This window comes from Dasypus novemcinctus, chromosome 30, assembly GCF_030445035.2.
Source record: "Dasypus novemcinctus isolate mDasNov1 chromosome 30, mDasNov1.1.hap2, whole genome shotgun sequence".
NCBI lineage: Eukaryota > Metazoa > Chordata > Mammalia > Cingulata > Dasypodidae > Dasypus > Dasypus novemcinctus.
In genome coordinates this window covers 33787441-33793440 of record NC_080702.1, presented here as the reverse complement: position 1 = coordinate 33793440, position 6000 = coordinate 33787441, and the positions used below count along the sequence as shown (strand labels likewise).

General features: G+C 37.3%; 1 pseudogene; it reads left to right on the top strand.

The window, feature by feature from the left end:
- The first annotated feature begins 1257 nt into the window (after positions 1-1257).
- The window catches only part of LOC131276770 (vomeronasal type-2 receptor 116-like), a 34870-nt pseudogene continuing 30127 nt past the window's right edge, over positions 1258-6000 (top strand).

Here is a 6000-nt window from a genome sequence, read left to right as displayed (position 1 = left end):
CTTTTGTGTGTTTTTTTGTAGTTGTTTATAGATATTTTTCTTTTTGGAGAAACGAAAAATCACTAAAATTGATTGAAGTGATGAATGCACAACTCTGTAATTATACCAAAGTCCATTGTAAATTTTAGAGGGATTTTATGTTTTATGGATATGTTTCATTAAAATTGATTTAGCAGAGCCATGTGTTAATTTTGTCCACTGCCAACTATTAGTTTTCCCTGATATTACGAAATAATACCAGAGTTTTTATATAACCTACTGTGTTCTCTGTGAACTAGAAAAAGGCCAATAACTCATTCATCACCTGACTCCAGAGCCATCCATTCCTTTGACATGAAAACCAGAGAGGCCTTTTGAGATTAATAATTGCTGTGAGCTAGTGTCTAATCTTGATAAAAAATGTGATCTGCCTATTATTTAGTACTCACTTCATGTTCTTTGGCAAAGTTTGAATTCATCTTATTTTTTAATTTATCATCCCACATGATCAGACCCTGATTTTGAGTCATTCCCACAGTGAAATGTACTTTTCAGAGATTTTACATAGGAGAACTTTGGACTTCAACCCTTTATGAACCCACTTCACTAATATAGAATCTCAAGGACTTCAGTGTTGACAGTTCACTAGAACTGCAGCTGGCATATGAAATCCTCTACCCATCAAGATCCTTACTATTATTTATTTTTCAGGTGATGAATTCCTTATGTTAGGTCATTCTAGGGGTGGATTTAAAAGTTGAAAGGAAATTTATAGCTATCAGTGTCTACATTTAAAAATAGAAAAGAACAGTCATTAGTCTTTCTACAGATCTGGGGGAACTATGAAAAGAAGGGAATACAGAACCTAAAGCTTGCAGATGGAAGGAAATAAGAAATACTTGAGTGGAGACACATGAAATGGAAAAACAATTGAGAGATCAAATAAAATAAAAAGTTGGTTCTTGGGAGAGATCAATAAAATTTCAAAGTGTTAGATACATTGAAAAAGAAAAAGGGAAGAGGCAAATTAATAAAATCTAAATAGAAACTGAGGACATTGCTAGAAATTGCAGATATTAAAGGATTATAAGTGAAAGCTTAGAAAATGGTATGGGAATAATCTAGAAAAAGAAATGTACAACTTCCTATCAACATACAACTTATGTAAACATACTCAAGAAGAAATAGGTCTCCACAGATTTATAACAAGTTAAGGGATTGCATCAGTAAGTAAAAACATTCCATAAAAGAAAAGTCCAGGATCAGCCAGCTTCAAAGATGAATTCTATCAAATATTCAAAGAAGAGAGAGGGGCCAAGATGGTGGCTGAGTGAACTTGCCTTGTGGTCTCTCGTGGGAAAAGGAGGCTGGGCACCACTGGAGATTCTCCGAGGCCGGGCTTTTTCAGGATTTTTGCAGGGCAGGAAGTATCTGGACATCGATTTGGTGGAAAGGTAATGGAGAGGATTGGTCTATAAGATATAATTTGGCTTCTATTGCCCAGAGGTGAGACCGGGCTGACAGGTTGCTCACTCCTTGGGGGGGCGGGGGAACTGCAGTATCGGCACTCCAGCTGCGCTTTTGGCGGCTCTGTGGTGCTAGGAAATTCACGAATCCTGGGTGGGCTGTTGGGAGGTTGAGGTAACGGACGCCTTTGCAAATCGATTTTGGGAGACAGACGGTGTTTTGTGAAGCGGGGGAATTTTTGATTGCAGACACAAATAATAGCGCTTCTGCCTGGAGCCCCACCCCCCAGGCCCGGCTGCTGATATGCAACGAAATTAGATTCTTAGTAATTGGGATGTAGTTTCAGGGTGCGGTGAGGGAGGGGGACACGTCAGGAAGTCGATAGGGGAATATTTCATGAAGCTTGGGAATTCCCGTTTTGGAATCCGTTTTTGGTATTTCCAACTGGAACCCAACCCACGGCGGGCTTCGGATCTGCTTCAGTAAATTGACTGCTGTGTAGAGGCACCCTCAACTGGCCATTTTTTGGAATTACAGGGTGGGAGCTGTCCAAAAGCTGAATTGTCGATTTACCTACTAAAAAACAACCCTACTGATTAAGTGAATTGCAGGGTTCAGACATAATATAGAGTTTGCAGAATCTGACTTCTCCTATAGGGCTGACACCCAGCTGTGGGGTTCCCTGAGGGCTGTGTTACACTGCAGGGCTCCTAGGCTTCCTGTTGACCAGATTTGACGTTGCCAGGTCTGAATCCCCTAAATTCTGGTGGCCCATACCTGAGACTCACACCTCTTGAGTCTTCAATAACTCAGACTTTCCACCCTTGAATCCATCACGCCCTGAGGTCCATCTGAGATCCCTGAATGCCCTAGCCTTCAACGTTTGCGTTTTTTCTTTATTGTTTCATTTTGTTTTGTTTTTATTTTCATTTTACCTTATTTTTTTTATTGTTTTTTATTGTCCTGATTGCTACTATTGCATTATCCCCTAGTCTTTTCTCCCAGCGTATCCCGTAAAGTCTTTTTTTATTCAGTTATTTAGGGTTTATAAATTTTTTTTTCTACTTATTTCATTTTAACTCAATTATACAATAAGTGCTGCAGGGAACACCTCACATTTGCTGGGTTTTCACATCCTCCACTGCCTCATTTCTGTGTGAACTGACTTAGGCTACCAACACTATCCCCTTTCCCCTATATCTTGATATCCGCCATCATCTACTGTCTCTGCTATATTCCACTTCCCACCTCCCTTTCTTTGATCCACAAAGTGTCTAACTCTTAATTTCTAATACCTCTGTTTTGTTTTCTGTCTGTTATCCACTCTTGAAACTATTACCTTTCTTTTCTCTTTCCCTCTCTCCTGAAAACAATAGTCTTTTAGCGCATACCATATTCCTCCCATATTCAGTCATCTACCTCATAATAGGTACTCTGCCTACTGCTATAACTCAACACAATTTACACAAATCTAACCTCCACCCTCCCAGATCTCATATTCTTGCTTTGTTAACATATATCACCAATACTACTTTACACGTTTTCCTTGTTTACACAATTGCCTTTCCCTGGCATTAACACTTTCCTCTAAAGTGAACTTAACCAGCAACAAGAAATTAGAATAAGAAGAACAAAGTGACAAAGAGAAGATATAACACTTACACAGGAAAACAACAGCTAACTAATCTCCAAGAGTAGACAAAGAAGCTAAGGAGCTGAATAAACCCATCAAGATAAAATGATGACCAGACAGCAACAAAAAACTACAAATCAAACCAGTAATCAGGAAAACATGGCTGAATCCAATCAACAAACTAAAAATCAGGAAGGGGAGCAGAACTTCGCACAAGCAATGAAAGATCTCAGAACATTTATGACCGACAAATTTGATGATGTAATGAAAGAGGTTAACAAAATGAAGACAACACTTGGAGGGGAAATTGCAGACATATGCAAAAAGATAACAGATATGATGGGAATGAACACCACAGTTCAAGAAATCAAAAATACACTTGCAGCCAATATCAGCAGACTAGAAGAGGCAGAGCAGAGAATTAGTGACATGGAAGACAGTACATCAGAAATCAGACAATGGAAGGAGTCAATAAAAAGATAGAAAAAATCCAGCTAGGACTCAGAGACCTGAATGACAATGCAAAATGCTCAAACATACATATTATAGGCATTCCAGAAGGAGAAGAGAACGGAAAGGGGTCAGAAGGAGTGTTGCAGGAAATAATGGCTGAAAACTTCCCAAATCTACTGAAAGAGACAGATGTACATATCCAAGAAGCACAGTGCACTCCAATGGTCATAAACCCCAACAGGCCCAGCCCAAGACATATACTTGTCAAATTATCCAATGCTCAAGACAAAGAAAAAATTCTAAAAGCAGCAAGAGAAAAGAAAACCATCACATACAAGGGAAGCTCCATAAGATAAAGTGCTGATTTCTCATCTGAAATGATGGAGGCAAAAAGGCAGTGGTATGATATAGTCAAGGTACTAAAGGAAAAAATTTCCAACCAAGAATACTCTATCCAGCTAAACTAGCATTCAAACATGATGGAGAGTTCAAAATATTCGCAGATAAACAGAAAATGAAAGAGTATATCAACAAGAAACCTCCCCTTCAAGAAATTCTAAAGGGAGTTCTGCAGGAAGAATGGAAAAAACAGGACAGGCAGAGTTGGAGGAGAGTATAAGAGCAACAAAAAAAGACAAAAATAGAGGGAAAAAATACAAAATATGACAAAAACAAATACAATCAAAATATGGCTAACACAAACAATTCCTTGAGAGTAATAACACTGAATGTCAATGGATTAAACTCACTTATCAAAAGATTCAGACTGCGACATTGGATAACGAAATATGACCCATCCGTATGCTGTCTACAAGAGACACATATTAGACACAAAGACTCATGGAGGTTGAAAGTGAATGGCTGGAAAACAATCATATAAGCAAATAATAACCAAAAAAAGGCAAAAGTAGCTATAATAATATCAGACAAAATAGACTTTAAATGTGAAACAATTGTGAGAGACAAAGAAGGATACTACATTTTAGTGAAAGGGAAAATCTGTCAAGAAGATCGAACAATCATAAATATTTATGATCCTAACAAGGGTGCCTCTAAATACGTGAGGCAAATCCTAGAAAAAATAAGTGAAACAATAGATGCATCTACAATTATAGTGGGGGATTTTAATACACCACTTACAACTCTGGACAGAACATTTCAAAAGAGAAGCACTATAGAAACAAAACATTTGAACAGTATATTAGAGGAGCTGGATCTAATAGACATATATAGATCATTACACCCAAACACAGCAGGATATACATTTTTCTCAAGTGCACATGGATAATTCTCAAAGATAGACCATATGCTAGGCCACAAAGAAAGGCTGAATGAATTCAGAAAGATTGAAATCATACAAAACAATATCTCTGACCACAGTGGAGTCAAGCTGGAAATTTGCAAGGGACAGAGGCCAAGATTTCACACCATGATTTGGAAAATAACAGCACACTCTTAGAAAAACAATGTGTGAAAGAGGAAGTCTGAAAAGAAATCATTGACTACCGTGAAACAAATGATAATGATAACACAGCATACCAAAATTTATGGGATGCAGCAAAAGCAGTACTGAGAGGTAAATTTATAGCCGTAAACTCATATGTCAAAAAAGAAGAAAGAGCAAAAATTGAAGAACTAACTGCACATTTGAAGGAATTAGCAAAACAATAACAAAGTAAACCAACAGGAAGAAGAAGGAGGGAAATAGCAAAGATAAGAGTAGAACTAAATGAAAGAGAAAATAAGAAAGCACTTGAAAAAATAAACAAGACCAAGAGCTGGTTTTTTGAGAAGATCAACAAAATTGACAAACCATTAGCTAGACTAACAAAGAAAAAAAGAGAGAAGATGCAAATACACAAAATAAGAAATGAGAAAGATGATATCACCACTGACCCCACAGAAATAAGGACTATCATAAGAGGATACTTTGAAAAACATATATTCCAACAAAAATGACAATTTAGAGGAAATGAACAAATTCCTAGAAACACATAAGCAACCCATATTGATGAAAGAAGAAATTGATGATCTTAACAAATCAATCACAAGCAGAGAGATAGATTCAGTCATTAAAAATCTCCCAACTAAGCAGAGCCCAGGGCCAGAGGGCCTCACAGGTGAATTCTACAAAACATTCCGGAAAGAACTAACACCAATCCTGCTGAAACTATTTAAAAAAATCGAAACAGAAGGAACATTGTCGCACTCCTTCTATGATGCCAAAATTACCCTAGTACCAAAGCCAAACAAAGACACCACAATAAAGGAAAATTACAGACCGATTTCTCTAATGATCCTAGATGCAAAAATACTTAACAAAATACTTGCTAATCATATTCCATAAAACATTAAATGAATTATACACCACGACCAAGTGGGAGTTATTCCAGGTATGCAAGGATGGTTCAACATAAGAAACTCAATCAATGTAATACACCATATAAACAGACTGAAGGAAAAAAATC